Source organism: Anser anser (assembly GCF_964211835.1).
Source record: "Anser anser genome assembly, chromosome: 5".
NCBI lineage: Eukaryota > Metazoa > Chordata > Aves > Anseriformes > Anatidae > Anser > Anser anser.
Window position 1 is genome coordinate 65,728,923 of NC_139725.1, and position 26,354 is coordinate 65,755,276.

The following is a 26,354-nucleotide window of genomic DNA, read 5'->3' on the forward strand; positions in this document are numbered from 1 at the left end:
GAGGGGACAGACCCAGGACAGCTGACCCAAACCGGCCAAAGGGGTATTCCATACCATCTGACGTCATGCTAAACAATATATAGGGGTGGCTGGCCGGGGTGGGGGGGCCGGCTGCTCGGGGATAGGCTGGGCATCGGTCAGCGGGTGGTGAGCAATTGCATTGTGCATCACTTGTTTTCTTACACATTATTATTGTTAATACTATTACCATTATCACTATTATTATTATTATTGTTATTATTATTTTCCTGTCTTAATAAACTGTCTTTATCTCAACTCACAGGCTTCACTTTCCCGTTTCTCTCCCCCATCCCAGAGAGGGAGGGGGGGAGGGTGAGCGAACGGCTGTGTGGTGTTTAGCTGCCAGCCGGGTTAAACCACAACAGAGCCCTTGGCACTCACATGAAAAAAGCAATGGCCTAAGAGTGTCAGAGGTGACCAGGTGAGCAAGCAGGTGAGGGCAGGAGCGTGAGCCGGTGCCAGCTGCACCGGTAACGCAGGGATGCACAATTGCAGTTGATTTTTGCTACTGCAGTTTCAGCTTCAGAAGACATTTTTGGGCTGCAGATGTTACAGGATAACATGGTGAGGATACAAGCTACAAGAAAGGAAATGAATGGTCTTATTGAACCAAACTGCAAATATCAAGAGAGATTAGTGAAGAGATTTACAGTCATCTAGGTGAAAAATTGTGAGAAAAATGATCTCACGTTCTGGCTGGAAAAAAAAAAAAAAAAAAGGAAAAAAAAAAGTTGATTAACTCTTTTTTCACCATATTTAATGTAAATACAGATTTTTATTTATTTATTTATTTATTTAACCAGGTGAGAGAAGGGTCCATTGAAATTCCTTGTCAGCAAACATCTCCCTCCAATACCTTTTTGGGACCCGAACAGCAGGTGGGGCAGGGTCTGGCTGGGGTTTCCTCACTCACTCCCACCCCCTGGGTAAAACTCCCTCAGAAACCTTTGCTGGGGCTCCTTCCTCGAGGCAGCTCAGTGGGTGCAACACCGACGATCCACGCCGCGCAGAGCCAGTGCAGACTTTGATTCAGGTTCCCAAGAAGCTGGTGCCAGCCAGCAGCAGCCCAGGACGCACACTTTCAGCAAGGCCCACGTTCGCCTATCAGCCCTGAAAACACAGATGGCATCGTCTATGCCAGGATGTGCCGAGCCCCAAACACCGCAGATGTCCGGCACAGCACATCCCGGTACCGAGCCCTGCCGACACCACAGGCAGCCTCTGGCAGCACTTGCAGGGCTGCTGCTGATGTTGCTGGTGGACTGGGTCCTGCTATTCTGCCATGGATGTGATGTCAAGGACGTCAAGGATGTGATGCCAATAAGCACACCGCCTAGCACCAGTGTCGCCATCCTCTTACGGACGACACGCCTTTATGAGAGATGGTCTATCAAGGAAAAGTAAATACGAAAAAAGGCAGATAGGAGTTTTGGCTCAGGAAACTCCTCAATTGCAGATGTCTGGTAGCACGATTAGTGGAAATGTCACCTGAATTTGTTTGTATTTCTTCTCCAGGTCACTGTGGGAGCGAGGACGCTGGGAGGGCTGGAAGTGGTCTCAAATACACGTGGTCTCAGGCTCTGGTGACAGCCGTGCACAACGTTGCAACAGGTATGCTATTGAATCACTGCCAAGTGACAGTTCTGTGTTTGTTCATTTCTAAATAGGCCTTGAAAATCCAGTGTAATTTGCTCTACAGCAATATCCAAACTGTACATTTGACTCCAGAAGAGAGGTCCCCTGTGACTCGAGAGCGCGGCACCGCAGCCAGCCCAAAGCAATTATCAGCTTCTCAAAATAGATGCCAGAAAGGACTGTGCCAGCTGAGTTAGCAGAAACTCTGAACTGAATCCTACCAGATCCAAATTACTCGTGTAGCATGTTGCAAACACTCTGAAGCCAAATGGCAGATTCCCTCTGGCTTACAAAAAATTCACTGAAATATACCCCTTGTTAATTTGTTGGCAAAATATTGCAAACTTGACAAATACCATGGGGCAGAAGTCAAACATTGCATATCATGTGATTTTTTTAAGGTATTAAATTTTCAAGAGAACAGCCTTTCTCATAACCATAGAGATTAAAAAGATGGTGAATATTTTGCTATAATTGGTCTTATTCCTATCTGTACTGCATTTATGAATAATATTAATTCACACACAATTTAAGCCATATGGTGGAAACAAAATTAAAAAGTTACAAAAAGAAAATTAGTTGTTGAGATGTTCTGCGTGTCTAGGAATTTTTCTTGTTAGGTTTCAAGTTATAAATCTTTCTACCTTTAAATGAATGCAAATACAGTGGTTGTTTTTTTTTGTTTGTTTGTTGTTTTTTTTAAGGTGAACAACTAATTCTTTATTGTCCCAGCACAAGAACAGCCGCTAACATCACTACAAGCCTCAGCTGGGGAGAGGGATTTGCTGGCCCGGGTGCACCAGTTCAGCCTTCACAGAACGGCCAAGGCTGGCAGAGAGCCCTGGAGATGACCCTGTCCACCAGCAGGGTCACCTAGAACAGGGTTATATGTTATATGTTATATGTTATATGGGTTATATGTTATATGTTATATGCCACAAGGGTTACATGTGGGTACAGATATAGCCCTGGTATCTCACTGGTGACTTTATCGTCCTTTAGAACCACAGCAGCCCGTCTGAAGAGGATGGGAAAATGGCAGCAGAGTTTCTCCTGCCCTTGGGTGTGCCAGCACACCTCGGTGAATGCCCGGGCAGCCTACAAATGGGGTTAAGCTGTACTCTGACTAACTCCTCAAGAGAGGACTTCTCCCCTTCAGTCTAGATGAACATCAACAGAAATCTCGTCTGGGTTTGCTTGCTTCCTACACCTACTTAAGGGAAATTTCCTCTTGCTGTTGTCATCTACTGTGTAACATTAATTGTACTCAAAAGGGCATTTTGGAAAATAGACCTAACCAAGTTTAGGGAACTCAATTCTCTTTGTGTTCCTTTAAGTTGAATTAAATGAGACTAGAGTGGTTTAAAAGTTCTTGAGCAATACAATTAAAGCCATTACCACTCAGTAGTTCTGCAATATTGACTTCACAACTGAAATACAATTGGTTTTCTTGGGACTAATGGAAATTCCTGCATTTCTAACGGGAGACATTTAGCAGAGACATATGCTTTTTAGATGTTCTCTCTCATTTGCAAATACTGTAAGGTACTTATTCCGCGAGGGTAATGCAGCTTGCACCATACCACAGCTGGTTTTCCTGGTATTTGTCCAGCAATGCCTCTCATGGACCCATTTGTGACTTTGCCGAGCTTTCTCACTGCCTGCTGCTTAAAAGCTCCGGGAGGTTTAATAATAGATAACAACTCATGTAGCATTAGCATGATTAAACACTCAAGCAAAGATTACCCAACTTTAAATGACCAGATGTCTAAATTCAGAAGGGACGATTCTAATTTTTTAAGCTCATCAGACTGACTTCTCCAAGCATCCATTTTGTCTCACTTTTCCACTAGGGCTTGCCTTCGACTTGGCAGCTGTTCTGTTTTGCCTCTAGGTGCCCTGCCGTAAAACATAACGCACTCCTCGGCTCCAGCTTTACCCGTTAGCAAGTCTGGTTTGCAGAAATGCTCAGAAGTCCCAGGTGAGATCGAAGTACCTTGTCCTGGTGACTTCTCACGTGTTCCTGTACTCATGAATGTTCAGGTAAGCAGTGCTCATCTGATTTGTCCCTTTCTCACCCCAAAGAGTGGATGTGTTCCCAGGGCACGATGCCACAGGGTGCGGGGATAACAATAATAAGTAATAATAATACACCCCCTTGCTGGGGAGCCCTCCACTGCTGCAGGAACTCAGCATCTCCAGAACGTTGAATTGTCTGCTTTTATTCCCTACCTAGGCACAGAGGATCTTTTGGTAAAATGAAATGTCAGTAAATTCAGGAAACGTAACAGGAAAAGTTACCTCACCCTACGTGAAATTGCTACCGCACAGGTCATCCCAATGTAGCTCCTTTTTTTTTTTTTTTTTTTTTTTTTTTTTTTAATGGGTAGGTAATTTCCAGCCCACCCTTATAATTTCCATTTTCCCAACCATCAGCCATCAGTCCCATTTCAGGGCAACACTGCTCACCAGCTGCACAGAAGAGACTTTCCCCCTAACATGTAATTTTGGTCCTGGTGACCACAGGGGGGTCTCTGGCAGAACTCGCGGGCTTTTGATGAAGGAGGTATTGAACAAAACAATAGGAAGCCAAAATCACAATGCTAAATCACAGGAAATTATCATGGTTACAAAGTAAATGTCAGACAGTATTTGCTGGGAGCTTTGTTAATATAAATAAACCTTTCAAGGCAATATGGGCTAATCAGATACTACTCTTACCAGGTGACTGCAGAGCAACTCAATACGTGTGATCTAGAGTTTTACATAAAAGACACAAGAAAAGCCTGCTGTTTTACACGCTGTCACAACAAACAAAGGGAGTACTCAGAAGCCGAGTGGATTTTGCTTTGCATTTTTTGATTCATTAAAAAAACCAGCTGCAAATCTCTGCTGGAATGAACCAGCGCCGCTCACACGGCTCCAGGACCCGGACCCAAAGAGCCATCGCCATCATGAGGCAGATCCAGCCCTGCTGTCCTTCCTGCCTGACTTCATAAACCAGAAAGCCTGAACAACGAATGCACGTTCTTTTGGTTACCCTCATGATCTGCCAGGCTGCACTTAGTGTTTTTCATGTCCTTCTCCCCTTCCCAGAAGCACAGGGTTAATGCCTGCTCCAGAATGCACTTGAATGCCAAGCCTGAGACTTGCTTAACCCCATGGGGAGAAAGTTCTGCAGAAATACGGTGTGTCTCACTCCTGGGTTATGTCGTTTCAATCCAGAATCACCATGCTCTCCACTGAAAGAACTGTGGAAAAAAGGTCAGCAAAAGTAGCCCTTCTCCCTGGCAAATCAGGCTGGCAGCAGGAATACAGGAGCTAACTGCAGGGCACTTTTCTCATCAGTGGTGACACGGACCAGAAGAGAACGTCACACCCAATATGTGAAGCTTATTAAACACATAATCTCATTGCCCAGTTTTGGGGGGATGTTTTTAATGGCTCATACTGCACCTCGGCGAAAGAGATTTTCTCGCACCGAGCAGCTGGGCGCGTGCCGAAGTGGAAGCAGAGCACTGCCTGCTGCTGTTTGGTTTGCAGCACAGCAAATACACGGTGTTTTAACGCATTTGCAGAACTAAGCATGATCCTAGTCCCTGTACCTCTGTCCACACCTGACAAGCTGAACACTGCCAAAACACAGATGCGAGAACTGATCCATGTGCATCTCGGTGACTACCTGCGTTGTCTCAGGACAGCGAGCGGACAGCCTGAGGGGGACAGAGGCTGGTGCAGAGCCCAGCCCGGGACGGGGTGGCAGGCCAGCCTGGGAGCGCAGACACAGCGCTTCCCAACGAAGCAAGGAGGCAAACTTGAGAAGCTAAAGGTGGAAACCCCAAGGCCCGAGGACTGCCAGGTCAGCGTAACTGCAATTCCTTAACCAGCACAACCAACCTCTTCGTGAACGGGCCAGGCAAGGCACATCCACCACAGCTTACCTTGAACCTCCCGGTCTCCTGCTGGGACCACATGGGCTGACTAATTTCAACCAAATTGAATCGAAGGGGAAATTGATGAATGTGCGGAGGTTCCCAATGCTTTTGCAGGTGCTTTACATGGTGCAGGTGCGTTTTTGAAGGCAGCCTTTCCATGGCTTCCCATGGAACTGAGCTGCTGGTTCTATGATTCTATGATTCTTTTCAACCAAAAAATGAGAGTTAGACTTCAAAATAGAGCATGCTTATTTTGGAGTCTCTGTACCGTTACTACAGTGAGAGATTTTGTGTCTTTTTGCCACACCTCCAGTAAAGTATGGAGATTCAGCAAAGGTTTTTTATCAGTTTCGATCAAAGCAGTACACCGAGATACCAGCAAAGCAATTTCCTGCATTTCTGCAGCATCACCAGGACTCCGTGAAGACGTGGGTCTCTGTTCCAAGTATTCCTAATGAAATATGGAACCAAAAGGTAAATGTATGCTCCTCACGTGAGCCTGATGGTTCTCACGGAGAGGTGAAGATCCCCTCAAAGAGCACCTGCGGAGAGCACTGTGCTGTCAGCACAGGGTGACTGCATCTCACAGAGCACGGCTAGGATGGGAAGAGGAAAAAGGTGTCAAGTAAAGCCATGAAGAGGGCAATTTATCTCTTCTCTATCTATCCCCCCCTCCCATGCTCCTCTTTAGGCTCACATTTCTTCACAAGCAATTAATTCCTGTGATATGTCATTTTAACAACTGCTCACACTTTTAAAGAACATTTTTCAGTGAAAAGAAGCCCATCAAAAAACTCTTTTTAAAAAATGGTTGCAGATGAAAATGGAAAATATTTTATTTTTTTTCTCATGATCTTTTAACTGATTTTCAGTTCTTTATAAGGAAATGAATTGTGACCCCCATTTATTCAAGTCAGTGGGGTTTTCATACAGAATTTGACAGACATGACTGGGCTTTGAGTCTAACGGAGGAGAATTCTGTTGTTTAACATAAACTGTGCATTAAAGTTTAAACAACTACACTTAGATTTCTATATTGTTGGAGAAATATGTACGTGCATTTCAGACTTGGCATTCAAAGGGCACTCGTCCCATAGTGCGCTCCAGGAAGCCGAAGAAATGTAAACGCAATTCTTGGAGATGGGAGCTTTTAGATATTGGAGTTTTCCATCAATTTAATATCTCAACAGGCTTTGTCAGGGATTCGGTTGAAAATCACATATTGGGAAGGAGGAAGATTACCATGCCAAACTTAAGTATGCAATACCACACTACCAGCTTGAAACATTACTGATTACTTAATTTTTTGCTCAGTAAAACTACATAAAGCAGCACAACAGTAGGTCAGATGATTCAAATTAGATGTTAAAAAATGCTGTTCTCTTAGGCAATTGAAGGCACTGGAGTGTAAAACAAGACGGTATTTGTTTGAACCGAGGAAGAGGGAATTCTGTGATTTTCCATTATGGTGCATCTCTGCAGACAGAGCGGCTGCCTGCCCCGGCCCGCGCACACACTTTGTCTTCCAAGCACTCCGGCTCGTGACAACTCACAATAACTCTCCCAGATCAGTTTTTAAAATTTTCATGCATGAAGTAACACAGCTCGAAAGCATTTATTTCTCACCTGCCAGTTAGGCTACATTACATACAGCCACAATTATAATTTGGAATTGAGATAGGTCCCCTTTACACACACATTAACATTTGTTCTTTTCCATTACGTGGGTAAGCACTTGGACTCTGCTACACCAAAATCCACGCTGTGACTTTGCTAATATGCTTTACCGCTCTGACAATTTAAATGACCTTGAAGTTTCTTTCTATTAACCATGAATGACATAAATCTTCTATTACACACTTAAAAATAAAAGACAAATACCATGATGCCTTGTTTCTTTCCTATTCCGTACATCACCTATGGCAAGGGGATTGAAAATTGACTAAAGGATCAGAGTTATTTGGAGTAAGCCCCTTTGAAGCTATTTTCTGAACACAGCGGAAGTTTTTGTGTGAACTTTTCCTAGCTCTTGCTCCTGGTCAAGTGCAGCAAGGTTTCCTACTACACTTCAGAATTTCCCATTTTCCTGTTGTGTGATCACTCGTTCAAAAACCAGTCTTACAAATCTTCAGGGGCCCAAGATCACTGAGTTCAATGCAAAGCAGAAAAGCCGAAAAGCTCAATTCCCTGGAAAATGCTGCACTCCGTGCTGCCAGGTGCTGAAGGCAGTGAAGGCACCAGCTGCCTCCTGCCGACACAGGGGCATGGGCTGGGATGCTCCCGCACCGTCCGGAGCCTAACGGAAAGCAGAGGTTTGGGGAGACGTGCGTATGACGTGAGAGATGGGACGGAAATCTAAGCAAAAGCTGCAGGGACTACAGGCAGGGTGACAGCGCCCTGGCACCCCTGGGGCAGGTGGAGGTGAGAGGACAGCTCACGGGGAGAAATGATGCCAGAAGCTCCTCGTGGGTGCTGTGCCGCTGTCCTAACAAAGCTCAGATGTGCATTGCGCCTATAATAAATTTTCCACTTTTGTCCTTGCCCTAGCGAAGCAGGTCTGGAACCATCAGTGTTTTGGCTGTTCCTGTAGGTGCATCCCAACTGACTGACCCAAAGTGGCTCGTGATTTCTGGGGTTTAGTTACCTGGATGTCATGGTAGCTGACAATAAACTACTTTGAGAATGAAAGACGTGGAGATCAGCTCTAATTAAATGTAGCTAATGCCAACGTGCATCATCCCAAGAGCTGGATCAGGGCATTTTTCTGCTCTGGCCTGCCTAAAAAGCAAGCCTCGGACCCAGCAGGGATCACATCGCACTTAGGAGATTTTCCACTGTGAGCTGCTGCAAGCCATCGCTGTCTTCACATGAAGTCTGGACAGCATTTTTCAAACACAGGCTAAAGCCAATAATGAGTTCAGCATGTAATTATTTTTTTCAGTCAGTCTGTGGTTCATATTCTTTGAGGAATTTACTTAATGAAGAGCTTCTGAGGGGTTTTGTAGCTACAGAATGAACTTTGTTAATGGTCAATAACTACCAAAGGAGCCAATTAATTATGGGTTTAAAAAAACTCATCCGTGTTGACCGTATTCAGTGACATCTGCAAATTCAAAAGCTTTAATACTGAAATATTAAAATATTAAATATTAAAATACTGCTTCATATACCTTTTTCTTCAGGCCAAGGCAGTCAATGGGGAGGAAAGTTGTTACCGCTGAGGACCAGAGATTTCACAGGACACCTGAACTCACAGCTCCTGTACGGACCCCAAGCTGCTGCCCAGCTCTGTGGCAAACACCCTGCAAAGTGCCCCTCCTGTCCCAGCTGTGCACCACCCTCACCCAGCTGCAATATCCTCCTGTTTCTGAGGTCTCAGACCCTTCCTCCTGCTCCCTTTTACACCCCAGCTGATGCCTCCCAGCCCTGTCCCACCTGCAGTTAGTTTTGGTTTGTGCTTTTTGTTTTTTTTCCCCTTTTCTAAGGGACGTATTTTGAGTATTGCATGAGGAATTGGTTTAGAGCTCAACCCTTCTCCTAATGCAAAGTGACAAGATTGACTGATACGTATAAACTCCCTGGTGAAAGATGACACTAGATGATGCCAGAAGCTAAGCTGTAATAAATGTGCAACTGTGCAAATCATACTAATTTTAGAGACCTCTGGATAAATGTGCGGGTCTCGTGGATGCTAGAAAGTCCTCACTGTGCTGGTTCTCGTCCTCTCTACAAACATCAATCCTCTCCTTTGTTCTCTGATGACCACCGCACCCTGCCTGTGTATAAATATTTCATCTTGAAAGTCATTTCCTTGTGCCCTGTATCACACGGTAAGGCAGCTGAACAACAGACAGACCGAGAGAAGCAATTTAACAGGGGGTAGCATCTCTCGGTGGATTTGAAAAGAAGATCACAATCGCCTGGTGAAATAAGGAAAGCAAATTGACTGCAGGACTACAGGGGACTGCAGGGGAAATCTCGGAGCGTTGCAAGTCTAACGGGCTTATCCCCAAATGTAACTGGAGCGGTTTCAAGGGGCTGCCCCAGCAGTGCCTTCAGTGGCAGCACTCACTAATCGCCGGCAGCGCCAGGTGCCCGCTGCCCAGCTCGGCCCCTCTGACCTCCCGGCACGCGCGACAAAGTCATAAAAGCTGAAACTCTCGGAAAGCTGCGGCCGTTCTCCAAACGTGTGAAGGGGAAGTACAAAGGAGAACACGAACCACAACCTATCACACAACACGTTTCAGATGAATCTCAACCCACCGTGGCCAACTGTAACCTCGGCGTGCAAAATCACCTCCCTTTAGTGCTGCTGGAAACGCACGCACACGTGCTGTGATAAAATAGGGGAGCTTTATCTCTAAATGCAGACAACAAAAAGCACTCTGATAAGAGCAAAGAATTTGTTTACTCCTAATGGATTTCTGCCACTGCAAAGAGAAATAAATGTCCTGTCTACTTAATATATATATATATATTCCTACATTATCTATGGTATTAATCTGAGGAAGAGAAAACTGCCCAATAAGAAGCTATAGCATTTATTTAAACTTCACAGTATATTCAAAGAGGTACGTGCATGTTCACAGACCATATAGCAAGTTTAAGGGGGTTTTAATCACTTTCAATCTTCTATGATTCTGAAATATTATTTGAGGACATTTGCTATCCATTTGGATAAAAACCAAACCAGAGCCTTACAATACTGTTACTTACTGTAAAGGCAGTAGCTGGGTCGAAACCAAAAGATTACAGACTTTAGGAAGCTTTAACCTTGGTAAATCAGATCCTGGGACTCCTTTCCAAGCAGTGCCCAGTTGGATGATCAGTTCTTATATGAGAACTCAATGTGAAACGCATCCGAAGCAGTAGCAAGACACCTTTAAAGATACATCTTTGCCAATTATCTGAAAGCTGAGCTACCTGCAGAAAGACTTGACAGGTGCTAATCTGCTACACGAAGACCTGTAAGAATATTTAACATGGAAATCTATCGCCTACAAGATTTCTCAGGGAAATAGCTGCATTGGTACAGGGGACAGAACTGATTAAAAGCTGGGAAAGGACGCCTGGTAAAGGTTCACAGACGTGGGAGGAGAGAGGAATTGGCTGCTGGTGCCGGGATATCCACAGAGAGGACTGACGTGCAGTCTGTGCAGCAAAATTAATGGTCTCTCCTACAGGTCAACGAGACCTCTAAGTCAGGGTAGGTAAGGGACCCAAACCCCTGCTTTCACTGAGACAAAATTCTGCAGAACTTCAGTGACTTTAATCATCGACCACTGCTTACAGCCTAAATAAAGCTTATAGCTTCACGTTACTCTGACCCCAGCCTTAGGTACACACTGTAGATTAACGGCATACATAATGCAGTTGTTGTGATGGCCGCTGAACACTCACAATGATTTCCGTGGGAATCAATAAAATAAAGCAGCCCTCAGTTGGAGTGAATGGGAACCTTAATCAGGGAGGAAAGCCTTCATAGCAAGCTACATGGAAAAATACATTTCAAAGGCCAAAGGATCAGTAAGGAGATGGGTACGGCAGTGGGGGAAGGATTGAGTGCTCAGCCAAGAATGACTGCAACATGATGGATTTAGCCGAAACACACCTGGATCTCAGAAATGAGTAGGGCTGAACGACTGGTTATAGAGATTGGCTAAAGTGCACCACTTTGGGCTTAGAAGGAGCAACTCATATGTCAGAGCTGGAGATAACGGGGATGAACTATTTATTAGGGCAGTGCGGGACAGATTGAAAATTGCCAACAGTCGTGGTAACAACCTCCATCACAGAAGAGGATGACAGACCATCAGCGAGGCCAGGGAGAGGGAGGAGATAAACCAAATGAAAAAGGTGTCTGTGGCAGAAGAATGCTACTATTAACTGGGAGCCGTAGCTGCTCGGCTGTGAACTGCCACCTCTGGGTGCGCGGAGCGGCAAGGGCGCTCAGACGTGGCCATCCGCCCGTCTGTCACCCCCAGCTTTTGACTAGTTTGGACAAAACACAAAGGGGCAATAGGAAAACCAAAGGTACACAGTCCAGGCACGTTCACTGGAAATCACTGGCTGAAGAAGACAGAGCTCACAGAGACCTTCCCTCCCCAAAGATGGAGGATGGAAAAACGCACTCATTACATTGGCAGCTGCCAGAAGGCCAATTAAAACAACACGGGCCAGCTAATCGGCACCTGGGGCCCTGTGAGCAGCCTGGGACTCGTGCTCCCTCTTGCCCAGAGCCTGCCAAAGGACATGGATGAAGCTGGGGCCCCGCAGCAAGGGGACCTCGTGGAACAAGGAGCACAGGGCAGCCAGGCACCGTGGTCCGCAGGACTTGTTCCCATTCCTGAAACCCCTCCAGGGGCAGGGGACGTGCAACAGGAAACATTTGCTTTTTACTTCTTTCGCTGACCAGCTCAGTGTTGGGAAGGATGCCCAACACCATCACACCTAGATCGTCCTCTTTCTTAAAGCACTGTGACTACAGCAATTTAACGTACTGAGCAATCACATCCCTTGGAATACGGAGTTAGTCAGAATTTGCCAAAAGAATAGTTGATGTGATCTTTAGGCAGTTCTCAAAGGAGAAAATCTGGGGAGCAGGAAGGGACAAACCAGCAGCGTGGACGTCGGCTTCTGCAGGCAGCTCCTGGCTGCGGCGGGCTCCCTGCGGGTGCTGGCTGGGGAGGCACGTGCGGTCCCACCCTGTCTGTCTTTCAGAGCCCTGCCTAGGGACGACTTGACATTTCGGAGCTCCCGCCCCTCCCCGTGACACTGCTCACTGGCAACTGTCACATAAAGGGATCCTGCTTAAAATTCAGGTTTAGTAATTGAGTCATGTTGAGAAAACCTCAGGGTGCCTGTAAGATTTAAATTCGGGAAAACCATCAATGTCAGCCCATCAAACTGTTTACAACAAAAACAGTCTACCTCAAATGGCAAATGAATTGTTTTATCTCCTTTGTCAGGGGCTTGCTGCATATAATTTAACACGACAAAGCACAGCGCTGGACTTGGAGAATAATAAAAACAGATGGAGCACTTTCTCATTTATGTGACCTTTTTGTTCCTTGACTTGAATCAGGCTGTAAATTAACTGCACTAAGTAACTAGTGCTCCCTATACACACCTGCTCACTCTCCTAAACACATGCAACCTTTCCTGCTAGGCTGTTTAGCTTAATGGTATCTCTCTGACATCAGACAGCTGTGACTTGGTGCTGACGGTGCTACGTAAACTGTGCTAATGGAACCTCGAGGCAACCTTGAGCAACAAACAGCAACCTTGAACATCAAGCAGACAAATAAAAACCAGGCTATGGCTGTTACGGTTGCAGAGGAAGCCTTGAAAATGTGAGCAGAGTGATCCTGGGTCTCTTGCTCTCTTTGTCTGAACTCCCCATTGACAGGAGAGCTGATGCGGGCAAAGGATGGATACGAGCAGAGCCGGTGGTGTGGACCTGAACGTGACGATCAGCACCACTGAGGATGAAAATTCTGCCGCTGGATGGAGATTTGCCACTTGTTACAACCTGCCAGAAACCTTTCCGATGTTTTCAGGACCAAAGGGATAAACACTTGTTGGGGATCAAGGAAAACATCTCATTCTGACAATCTCGAAACGCTGATGTCTTTCTTATTGTGTCACTCAGGATGAAAAGTCGCTTTGAAGTCAAAACATTTTGACACTTCTGGAGCACACTGGGATGCTCTGTCAGTCTCAAATCTGTTTTCGTTTACAGGTAATGCATTTCCTGATACAATACTCTTCCAAAGTTTTTTCCAAAGAGCTGTAGCTTTTAGTGCTATCCTTTTACAAAGTCTCCACAAAAGCTCTACAACACTTTTATACTTCCATCCAACTGTGCAGCTCTCATTTGAAGTTTTTAAATGGATGCACTTAGGAAACTAAACTTTTTATATCTCCTTATTCATTAACAGCAGAAGACTGATCTTTTGTCTTGGCTCGGTTTGGTTCCTTTGTGTGTGATCTGCGTGAGCTGGAGTCTGGCTGGCCAGGGCACCAGTCACCTAATCCAATTAGTGCAATCCAATTACCACATTATGTTCCTCCTGTCCTTGCCATGGACCTCATGTCTACGTACAACTTGAAAGACACCCTTGAAAGCTTAGCACGAATTAGTTCGCATATTAATATAGCGCCTGGATCTGCCTAGATCCCTCCGCATGATTACTGCCTTTGTGCCTTTACAGCGAGGTTTCTGAGAAGGGCAAAAGCAAAGCACAATTACACCAAGTGTGTGGATGAAAACTGAGCTGTACTGCCTCACTTCACTTTCTGCACAGGACGCGCGCGGCCTGAGTGCCCTGAGTAACAAACACACAGCGCTGGAAGAAAGGAAGTTTGGATTTGGACTGCAAGGAGCAGCAGCGAGGCCACCAGATCCCAGCAGCAAGAAGCCCAGGACAGATTACCAAACTCCACGCAGTGCACGCAGCCTGATTACCCGCCAGGGACCAACCCCTTATCACAAACCAACAATCAAACAGCAGGACCCCGTGCCAGCAAAGCATGACGGAAAACCACTTGTTAAAGGAATAACGCCGGGAGACGGGAGCCCCCCCCTCTGCTCCATGCCGAAAGCCATTCCGTGAGGGACCACCTGCAGGAGCACCCGCTGTCACAAATACCGTACAGAGAACCACACCATTCTCTAGAAAGGACAGGAGCCCTGCACCTGGGGTCTCCTTTATGCGGTCCCACTCTGCTCCAGCGCCCCCCTCGTGCCCAAGCGCTGGTGCTGAAGTCGCAGCCCCCGGTTCTCCAGGCGCTGCAGGGAGTCAGGACCCGCCGGACGAGGGCAGGCAGCCCCGTGGGATAACCTGTTACGGCGTCATGGACTGAGGAGAGGGGTGCAAGATCTGCTCTATCTGAACGTTTTGTGGATGGGTCAGCCGCTGGAGAGAAGCTTTAAATGCCACAGACCTTTGGGGTGCTGGTAAAGACTTAAAGGTTATCGCAACAATTTTTGTAGAGATGCTATGAAACACAGAATTCATTTTGGACCAGTAAACCAAGAATTGCCTGATTAACATTTGTTGATTACAATATAACATGATTACAGCTCCTATACAACACTGCAATATACTCCACGAAACAGCAGGAGACCGTAAATGAACACCTGGTAATCAGGAATGAGATTCCACAGCAATAAACGCCGTGCAGCCGGGTCCTGGTCCCGAGCTTACAGGAACCGGGGGAGATGGGGCTTTTGCTTTCCGTGAGCTTGGGACCAGGTCTCCATTAGCTCATAACGGCGGCATTTAATCGCGCATTTCACACTGTTCTTTGTAACTGGTTTTGTTCATTTAGAGCTCTGATACTAACAGCATAAACAACATCCATTAATAAGAAAACAAATGAGTTGCCAGCACTGTAGGGATTTCAATGAATTTTAAATTTTCAAAACAATATCTCTCAGTCCATAAGAATTACAGTAGCAAATCAATTTGCCTTGACTCTGGGTATCCATTTATTTGGCTTCTTCTAATAAAATGAGCACCAAGTGTTTATTATTCTAACGGTTTATTTACACCCCTTCTCACAAAGTTATACGTGGGGGCTGAGAGGGAACACTGTTAGGAGCCCGGACAGGTATTTGGTGAGGCTGGAGCTGCCCGAGGAGGGCAGAGGAATTAGCAGCAGCTTCCACACAGTGCCAGCAGCATTGGCCTTGCTCGTTTTTCGGCTCCTCTGAACCCCCACCTGCCCCGGCAGAGGGGATGCTGCTGGTACTCACTAGCAGCAGCGCATTAGCGCTTTCTGCCTGTACCCCGCCACCCCTGCCCCAGATATGCCGCACTGTGACCAGCCAGCCGTCAGGCAGGAGAAATGGGCGCCCTCCCGCTGCTCCTATTTGCATCCAAGCCGCGCGCCGCGGGGGCCGCGGGCAGCAGGAGCGCTCGGCTCGCACCGCTGCACAGCCCCGCTCCCAACAAGCGGTGCCTGCTACATCACGGGGCCACGTTCGTCCCCGATACCACTTTGCTCACTGCGGGAGGATCGCACCGAGACTGGTTTGGGCCCATTACCGCCCTTAACATTCCCCAGCCCCCCATTTCTTTTCACTGAGCGCTGCTCTAAGTGGGAGCACAAAACTGCAGCTGGGCTTTGTTCAAGACTTATGATGGCCATGACACAGACTTATTTGGGCTCTGCTGAAGGCGCAAAAATAAGAAAATAAGTAAAATCTGCACTTTTCTAGATCCACCATCACCGTGTTTTGCACATCAGGCTTATTCCTAAAGATTTCATTTTATACACAGTGGTTTAATCTGGAGCTGAAACCTGTTCTGATAATAATAATAATAATAGTAATAATAATAATAATAATAATCTGAATGCATTAGAAATCAGTGCCCTGTTCTAGGTAGAAAGAGAGAGAGATGAAAAAGTGTTTTTTTGTTTGCGTACAATGGTTGGAAGACATTACATTACATTAAGCATCTACTCTAAGTACTTCATTAGGTTGTTAAAAAAGGAAGAAGTTCCCAAACACTTCCAAGTCATAACTGATTACTGGAAAATATTTTTTGGAAAATTCACAACTATGCAGGTAACCTGCTGCTAGAAGGCGGCACACCGGGGACATCAAGTTGAGCCTTCTAAAGGTTGGCAATGAATTTGGGGATTTTTAAGCAAAGGCTATTTTTTCCTTCAACACTAAGCCATAAAACATTTCTTGGCAATGGTTTGCGCAGTGCAGGATGTTGGAAAGGAAAAAGAAGAGAATTAAGATCAAGTCATCCTGTGAGCAAAGGAAATCTAAGGTAAGCTCTCAGCACACAATTTCTCATAAGACAACATTTGATCCTTCTCCCCCTCGTCAAGTTTGGCTGAAATATCCAGAAGATTTAACATCTGGAGACAAGCTACATTTCCACAGATGTCCTGTTTCCTTAGAGATTTGGGCTAAAATCAACAGAAAATGAAGCAACCATGGGCAGACAGTCTAGTGCTAGACTGGCAGTGACAGGTTGTTGGTGACACTTTGTACTTGTAATACAGTATTTAAATCAATTTTTAAAAAGCACATTTTCCTTATTTAAGGCCAAATACATGTATGAAACTATCTGACTTTGATTTTTCTATAATTTAGCTATAATTTTTCTATAATTTTGCTAGAGTAGAAAAATGGAAAGAGAAAACAGCGTTTGAAGGTATTTAAAGCACAGCGTGATAAGCAGCTAATCCGAACAGAAATGGCAGATGTTTTTCCTGTGTCCAACAAGCGTAATTGCCCAAAAATTAGGGAACAAACTCCGGGGTGCAGCTGCTGGGAGCGTGAGGAGGACGGGCAGACGGCACGGACACGGCACGGGCAGCCCCCCCAGCACCTCCGTCCATACCGCGAGCCCCCGGCCACGGGGGCCACCGCCAGCCGAGGGCCTCTTCCAGCCATTCCTCCAGAGCACAGGAGCAAACGTCCCAGTTTCCCTGGAGGTAGGGATGGGCAGTTAAAATCCTTTGGCTTCTACAGTTTAATTTTTCCACCTGATTAGCCAACAGGAGCAATCAGAGCTGTGCTTGTGCATTTTTTTCTTTGCAAGGATGCGCGGGTGAAACTCATGGGAACCGAGTCAGTCGTCTGCCCCAGCCTCACCCTTTAAGAGCCTCTTCCAATTTCTGCTTCATGCTCTGTTTTCTGCTCAGAGTGATGATGTGCAAAAAAATCCCTAAACGTCACCTGTGTTTTCTAAAATGTGGTCGTACAACACAGCTCTGCAGCAACAACAGCATGCAGCTTAGATCGTACTGCCAGTATAAATCAATGGTGGTAGTCCCGGTTATCTGGAAATGAGATAAACAAGTGAATTTCAAGCACAGCACTTCTCCTCCAGAGGGCACATCGCCAAATGGACATTTGCCTTTCCCCAGAGCCCCCCTGCAGCTTTCGGGGTGCCTGCAGGACCAACGCTGAGCCCAAGCACCCCCCCAGCTCCAGCTCCTGCCTCCCGGTACAGCACACACCGTACACAAGGCCACTCTGCTTCCAAAATCTGAATTTCTGTCGCAGCGCTGAGGAGAAGGATGCCTGATTACACAAGGCAGGGGAGGGCTGAAATACAGCCGGACGGTGCCCATTTCACACCGCCCGCAGACTGCGCCGATATGTCAACGCCAGCAAATGTCGATATCTCTCGTAAAATGCTCCCTGGAGACGGAGTCAGGTTCAGCACTGTACCACAGAGCCGAGATGAAGACGCGGGAGTCCTGGGATTGATCGCTCAGAGGAAGCGCGAGGTGCCGGCAGCCTCCTGCCCGGAGGACACTTGGTTAGAGCGAGCCCTCCCCAGACCAGCCGCCAGCACTCAAACACCAGCCTCCACTCGGGGCCCAGCGCGAGAAGCTGGAGTCAAAGAACTGCAGGCAGAGGGACTGAACGGAAACCAGAATCCAGAGAACAAATGCCATTTTGCAGGCTCACCAGCTTTAAACCGCAAAAGGGTCGGTGCAGAGAGGTGCAAAACCTCCTTGGGAGCGGTGCAGTCAACGCCAAACCGTGGCCTAAGGCTTCCTGAGGAAGATTCACGGCCTTCAGTACCCGGTTCAGACAGGTCAGGCCAACTAGTGCACTTAGACCTCTCCAAACACTCGCAGAGGAGGCTGTCAGGTCCCAGAGGTGGAGCTGGCCCGTCCGGAGCACGGCACAACGGCTGGCACAGCGCGAGCACGGGGGCTCGGCACGGGGGGCTCCCCTCCCACCCGCAGCAGGCTCCGGCCCGCCCTGCCCCTCCTCCCTCTGCCACTCGCTGACAACCCCCAAAGGTGCCAGAAGAGTTACTTTGGGTTGGATTACCGCAATTCTAGCAAACTCCCTTTGGGCCCTCGCTTGCACATGGGTTGTGTCGGGGAAGGCAGCAGGAGCACGCCATCGGAATTGCTTGGCAAAGCTCCGAAGCCTTTGCACACCCAGCTGGAGTCAGAGGGCAGCTAGTGGCAAACACGAAGCGTTTCTGAGAAACAGACATGGGCTACGTTAAACTGAACGCTAACAAAATTCAGGCTTGAGTTTATTTCTAGAGTCTCCCTGAGCTGTTTTTATAACCTGGGTTTTTAAAGATTTACGTATATTTATTGCATATGTCATAAAAACTCTTTCAAAAGAGAGATTCATTTCAAAATCACAATTTTGCTCCACATTTGCGCACATAAGCATTAAGTATTTTATCACTAAAATGAAAATTCAATGAAAACTTCATTCCCAAACCAGGAAGCATCTGCAAGCAAGAGTCTAGGTATTTCTCCAGAGCTCTTGACTTCTGAATCTAAGAACGACTCTAAATCAATTCAGAGTCCTAAAAGGACTTCATTTCATAACTTCTGTGCCTGTGTACCACAGCCCTGAGCTCTTCAGCCTCAGTCATGCCCATTAATCAAAGATATTTAGTTTATCTATAATCTCAGGTGGTCAAGACACTGCCGGCACTCTGGTGATTTGTGCACAGATCGCACATGCTCCTGCGACCCTTCGCGAGGCTTTACAATACTGTTTACTTAGGCTTCAGCAACTCACAACATGAATCATCATCTCCGTGTTTGAGCTGTTTGCCTGCATTTCCTCTGTCCATAATCAATGTCACTGACGGCACCAGGCCTCCAGCTGGTGTTCTCCGCATTGAACACCCGCCTATTTAAGGATCCCATCATCTCCTTCTTTCGTGTCACGGGGTGGTCGGTGGCAGACAACATTTTATGCTCTGGCTGGGAGGACAACTGGGAAGACTCAAGACCTGAGAAGTGGCAAAGAAACCCAGCACTTCTGCAGTCGACCAAAGCACACAGTCTAGGGGTTTGGTTGGTGGGTTTTGGTTTTTTTTGTTGTTTTGTTTTGTTTTTGTTTTCTTGTATTCTGTCCTGCAGAGACTTTATGATTACTATTTCAGGCAATGCTGCCCTTAACCTATAACAAATACAATTCTAGCTGAACGCATGTTTGCTCTTTGTATAAAGAGAAGTCACGAAGAAACCTTACGCCATTTCTGAGATGATCCATTAACTGACTGCTAATCAGGGGCCTGAAAAAACGAAGAATGTGCTATAATGAATTCCAGCAGCATTGCCAGGATTATTGGTTTCAAAGTTCTGTGAGGGAGGGGAAAGAGACAATAATCTATTTTTCTCTGCGGCAACACTGCCAGGCAAAGCACCCTGGCTTTCACCTACTGCTCCTCTTCGTTCTGCCGTGCCTGCGGCCTCCGGCTGCTCAGCAGCTAATCCTGCACTGAATCCTCCTGCCCAGGCGGGGTTTGGCCGCTGCCGCCCCAGTTGCCCTGGAGGACAGCAGAAGGAGCGCAGAGGCCGGGCTGAGGCTCCCGCGGAGAGGACAGCAGAGGGCTGGGAGCTCCCGGCCCCAAGAGGCATGAGGGCATGCCAGGAGGGCAGCGGGCAGGGGGGGCTCTGCGGATCCTCCCTGCCAGCAGCGCAGCCTCTGCGGAGGAGCTGCAGCATGGAGCGGGGCTTGTTTTCCTTGCAGCCCTGTGTGACTTAATCGCTTTCAAGTGTTTGCTGCAGCCACATTAAAGGCCCGAGCTCTTTTTCAAAATTGCTTATGTTCAAGAGGAAAATAGTACCAATCACCGCGGCACGGGAGTGCTCCTGTGATCACACGTGGATCTGGCTGCTTCACAGCCCTTCAGCTCACACCGATGCAAAAGGCACAGCAACTGGTGCCTATCACCCCTGAAAGCCTCCAGCCTGCTGTGTAATGGATCTGCACGAGAGCCTGCCTTCAGGTTCACCCCAGACTACTGAAAGGGGACCCCCGCTGAAGCAGTTACAGCAGGCAGAACAGCACGCATCACTGTTTTCAGAGGGGATTTCGTCCTGAAGTCAGGCAGGCTCCTCGCAGCACACCAGGAGCCTGGGGGCAGCCAGTTCGGCCACACTGCTCGGTGCTCTGAGCTGGAGCATGACCAGGTCCCCCTCCTCCCCCAGCCACTAAGAGATCTGCAGGGTCAAAACAAAAGCTCACCTGAGGCTCAGAGAGAAATTTGCTGAAGGCAGGTGGCTCCTTTGGGTTCTGAGCACAAACCTCTTCATTGAGTAACTACGATAACTACTTGCCTGTGAACAAATACAGCAGAGATAGCTACAATAACCTGTAACTAAAAAGCCATAATTTCCTTCTTATACTTAGATGTATTTGCTCTTCTCATCATCTCAGTCACTGCTTGAAACTCAGCAGGTTACAAAATCCAGTTCTGAGGCTCTGCTCAGCTGATAATGCCTGCTAACAAAGGGCTTTTTGATTTCACCTCTCTGCAGGCACGACCTGGTGCCAAGCCAGACCTTCTTGTACCACCGATTTCTTTTCAGCCCTTTGATTCTTGACTACCCGTCAGCAAGGAGGCACGAACAGTGTCTGCAGTCTTCTGCTGTTTTACAACAGAGAGCACCGAGCACCTTTGACAGTTCTGAATGGCATTAGCACCGTAACATTGCTGCGTGAAGCCTTGCTCCAGCAGCTCTGCTACAGGAGATGAGCACAGCATTGCCCTGCCACGCACCCGGGCACAAACCCAGGGTGCACACAGGCCTCCGGCGGGCACGGCGGCTCCAGGGGCTCCCAGAGCAGAGCACAGCTCAGCCCCTGCTAAGGCACCTCTCGTGCTCAGTGAGGTTGGCACAAGCTGATCCCAGCAGCTTGTTCCCCCAGCTCATACAAACGCACCTGCTTGGAAGAATCTGCTGCTCTTGATTTAGTAACACAGCATTTGGAGACTGTTTTGACATCTTCAGTGGTTTGCAGTAATTCTGGTCTTTTCAGTGAAGTACACCCCCTCTCCGTCTCGTTCTGTGCTCGGATGATGCAGATGCCCATATTTCACTTCTTGAACTCTTCTAACAGTCACAAGGCACGGCGTACCCGAGACACAGCTTCAGCGGCTTTCAGTTCTGTTCGTTTTATTACCTGCAGGAAATCTTAAAAGACATTTCTTCTCTTGACATATATCAATAAATTAGTTCTTTCTACAAGGACAAAAGCAAAATCCCGGTTTCCTCTGGGCCAGCCAAAGTTTTGACCTCCAACAGCTATTCAACAGGTAACCCTTATTCTTGGAGCTTTTTAAGGATCACCAAAATTGTCCTTACTTGTGCTGGAGATCGTTCTCACCGACATGGTTTGTCACAGCTTTGACACCTCTCTGGCCTTTCCCACCATCAGGAAGATCAAACAGAATTGTGTTTGTGGCCTTAGCACAGAGCAGCGACCAGCAGAATTGCCCGTCACGTGTCTGAAGCACAGCACTGCAGACTTTAAGCACTCAGCTTTCTTCTGCCGCACACACGTAAAAGGACGTGCACTGAGTTTGCCAATAAACAGGCAGTTAGTTCCTCAGGGGCACTCACCACTAGTCACTATTCACCTCTCCCTCCCATGGGAGCACGCTGACCTGTTCCCCGGCAGCTGGACCATACGTGACTTCACTCTCGTCCCCAAACAAATTTCTGGCAGAACGAGAGAACCCCCAAGGCCTTCTGCACGCTGCAGGTTTTTGAGCTAGAGGGGCCATTTTGTGTTACTGTGGCTCTGGAGTTCATTACAGGTTACTTTGTCCCAGTGCCTTACGCAATTTGCAAGCCACATTTTTAATTCAATACAAGCTTTTGGTCTTTTCTCTAAAATGGGACCTTTGTTAAACACCAGTGTGGGTGCCCATGGATTTTCACGTGCCGTGCAACAACCATTTCATGATAAACTGACTGGTGGATTCCCCAGCTGGTCCTCCCCAGACAGTGATGCCATTGCTGCTTTTCCTCCTTCGTGTTCCTCTTCTTCACACAGTCAGCACGGATTTGCAAAGGGGAAATCACACTTCAGTGGTGTGCTGCAGAGCCCCGTACTGCAGCAGTCCGAGGTAAAAATTAGAAGAGCTGTCAACGAACAGAGCTTCCAGCTAAGGAACAGCCCTTCCCTTCCACGACGAAAATCTCCACCGAGGTTTTCCGTGTCCAGTTTCCCAGTCCAAGCTTTGCCAAGCTCCGTACAGAGGAAAATCAGCCTCCCAGTCCTGCTGCAATTTCTGTGCCTTGTTACACACAGCAAAAAGTAATCCTAAGGCATTATGCTAATTGACTTGGAAATATTAAACTGTCCCCCACTGTGCACACACATCTTTGTCTCGTCTCTGCTGAGCACGGGGAGCTTCCAGCCGGCCTGTTTCACATCTGGTGGCGGTGCAGAAAGGAGGCTGACATCTCCTGGTCCTCGAGCCAATGACACCCCTCACTGAGCAGGGCCAAGCGAGAAGGGGGTGATGCTTTTGTGCAGGGCGAAACCAAAGCACCAGCACCGCACGGAAAACCCACTGTGGAGGAGCACAGAGACGGGACAAGACTGCCGGGAGTGGGAGGAAGCAAAGAAACCCTGCTCACATCTGCGTGGTGCACCGGGGCAGCGTGGATGCCCCTCCAGCCAAACCTCAGCCTTCGGGCAGCACAACCTCAAACTGCTGTGCAGCCACTGGCCCCACGGCCTGTGCTCGGGGAGCTGCCGTGGAGCACATCTGCATTTCCCAAACACAGGCGACGTCGTCTGCTTACATGCTTCATCGGGGGAAACGCTGTCCAGTTTGGTGCAACGGGGAAGAAAAGGCCTGAAGAGAGGAACAAGTCTGACCTAAAACGGAGCTGAGAGTTTGATTGAGTCTTCTAACAGGAACCATTAGGAGAGGAGCAGACTAAAGCAGTATGTGGAGGCTGCATCTTTCCATATGCCACAGGCCATAATTACTTCCCCAAAATACATGCTCAATGTATTTCTTGTTATCCAACAGCAAAGACCATAACAGCACATCACGGGGAGCATGGCTTTCCTGCGTGGACTGGGATCAAATGCCCTCCCCAGCTCCACGGGGGCTTTAGATTGGGCATTTTACATCTGCGTCGATTGTATCTTAACGTTCATTAACATAAACAAACCTCAGATTTTTAATGCACTTGATCTTTTGCTGAAGTCTAAAATGTGGTTCTGCGTGCATTTCAGGCACAGGACCTTGTCCAGCCAGCATAAAACTCCAAATTAAAAGATAGAGCAAGATTTGAGGAAAGAGACATAAAAACCTCACGAAATGGTCCTGTTAAAATATGCTGATCCTCTTCAGGCAGTGGCTGGTAGAAAGACAGGATGTTTTTTATTTTAACATTAGACAAACAAATTCCTTTCCCTCTGCCCTTCAGGTCACAGATTCAATTTAGTATTCTTATCCTTCTGCATCCACAGGGGAGAATAATTGACTCACTGAGTGAGTGAATGGACTACATAAGCATATAATTTGTTAATTTTTAGCCCATTATCTACTAGTGATGATAAGAGCTAGCTGGAACTTGCAGTTGATATAGAATTCGGAAGGCAAACACTTTTTAAAATAGGCTGTTAAATGATTAACTTAAAACACACATTTAAGCCACTAATTACAATGATGCAAAACTTTTGCCTATCATGCAGAACAGTCGTCAAGGAAAGCCTACTTTCACTTAACAGTGGAGACAGAAGAACCAACATCACTTAGTATTACCTTGTATAATAGCGATATTCAGGGGTGCTCGCTTACGAGTCTTTTGGGGGAAAAAATGGGGCAGAAGAAAGCAGCAGGTAGCATTAGACTTCTTCTATGCCCATCACTTCCCTCTCCCTTTCCCTCCTTCTTTTTACTGACACAAAGGCTACCAGTGAGCAGATAACTGCCAGGCTTTCCCACACCAGCCCTTCACAGCCCGGCGGTGCCAGCGGTGCTGGGGACCAGCCGGATGGTGCAGGGTGCTGTGCGGCCAGGAAGGGCGAGCACACGGTGTGTCGGCAGCAGGCAGGCAGCCAGCAGGACCGGGAAGGGGCTGCTCCGGTCGGAGACTGCACCCCTGCCCGATGCTCTGCTCCCCCGGGGCATTGCCCACGGAAAGCCGGAGCTGCTCCGCAGGGCGCTGCCGCCGCACCGCTGCCTTGCTGGACCCGACGCGCGCGGTGCAGGGGGTTTTAGCCAGGCTGCAAAATGCGAACCATATTATTTTTGGATCAGTAAAACAATTATTAACACTTGAAAACGAGCTGCAATCTATTCAGTTATAATTTCTAGTTTCACTGTCAATGAGCTAATTTAAATTTTAAAAAAGTTTGCAGCTCCCTAATTAAATTTGCTGAAAGCGTTTCTCTTATCAGAAACACAACAACTGGAGTAATTCAGCTTTGGCAGTTGCCCACATATAACAACCTCCCGTATGTTAAACCCAAGAGTTATGGCTCTATAACAGCAACACTCAATGCATCTCAGTGCTTAGCTTAAACCACGGCTGACCGAAACATGTTCCTCTGCTCACTTCCTATTTACAGCAGTTTGCACATCATTTTCGCCGAAGTTTTATGATACCGCAGTAAAACTGACAAGCATTAAATGAAGTCTCTGTTTTTATGCAAGCTCACCAGGTCCTCCACCAAATGCTCGGTTTTAATTGTACTTTATTATGAGTAACGCTGTGAATAGATCCTCATCAAAAACTCGAGTGTGCAAAGGGTGGCACACTGACACAGAGATGTCGAAGCCCTGACCTCAGAGTAAGGAGGAAGCGGTCAGCTGGCACCGGGTGCTACCAGGGCTCCGACCATGGCTAGTAGGGGCAGGCACAGGCCAAGTGCGGCTCCCCCTGCCCCGGTTAATGCCGGGAGCAGAGATGTGGCTGCAGCTCCTGCACCAGGACCCGAGCTGGCTGCACCTTGCCAGGAAGCTGCATCCCAGCGCAGCCGGGCACGGCTCAGTACCTCGGTGGCACCATGCTGATGCCCTCCCAGCCGCAGGGTGCAGAGCCCCAGCTGCCAGGATGCTCCTCACTGTCTGCACAAACGCTGCTGGATCTCAGACAGCCCAGGGTCCCCGTACCGAGCCACTGCCCAACACCCTAGTGAGGCCGAGCAGGAGCTACCACAGCTCCGGGGCTGACGCTGTGCCCGCGGGACACACGGTCACTCAACCCTTGTGGTTCGGCCTGGGGAGGAAAGGCCCCGTGCCGCCACGCACCCCTCCACGAGCCCCAAGGCTCCCCAGCACACCCGGCTTGGGACTGGCACTCGAGTCCTTCTCCAAAAGCGGGGCGTCAGGGGGGCTTGGAGTTCAGGCGGCTGCACTTAGGAGGCAAAAAGTGAAGACTGGCAAATTGCATGTTAGAAATTTGCTAGCAAGAGACAAATAAATTTTTTATGAACCCAGCCTTCATTAAGTCCAATGCGCGCATTGCAGATCAGTTTGCAAACAGCTCTCTCCATCTGATTGTGCCCCCCTTCGCTCGAGGAGGCCCGCCGTAACGCGCTGAATCCATATGCATGCGTCTTCACAAAGAGAAACATAATTTGCCTTTGCAGTTTGCTGGGCTCAGTGTTCCTACTTGCTGGTCCTCAGGTGCTAAATAAAATCTACAAGAAATCAGAGAAGGCAGCATCTAAGTTTATACCCTCGGCGCTGTGGCAGGTTACTGCTCCGTTACACCAAGTGCCTGGAGGAAGCATTTGCACCCAGTTTAAGAACAACAAATAATAACACAAGCAATCAAGTTGACAGCAGAATTTTTATACAGAAATACAGTTGCTTAAGCACTTTAAATATAATGATAGCTTGGGTTAGCAGGTGCTCTTTAATACCGAACTTCACTCAGAAAGAGGCTATTAGCTTCCACTTTAATTTTTAGGTGGCAACTTGTGTTCCCTCAACATTGTTCCCCGGCAGCGCAGGAATCATGGCTGAAACACGCGGC

At 47.7% G+C, this 26,354-nt stretch overlaps 1 long non-coding RNA gene across 7 annotated transcripts in view; it reads right to left on the reverse strand.

Annotated features, from left to right (window-relative positions):
- Positions 1-26,354, reverse strand: part of LOC310901025 — a 315,297-nt gene that overhangs the window by 175,641 nt on the left and 113,302 nt on the right. The gene's annotated exons all lie outside the window — the stretch shown is intronic.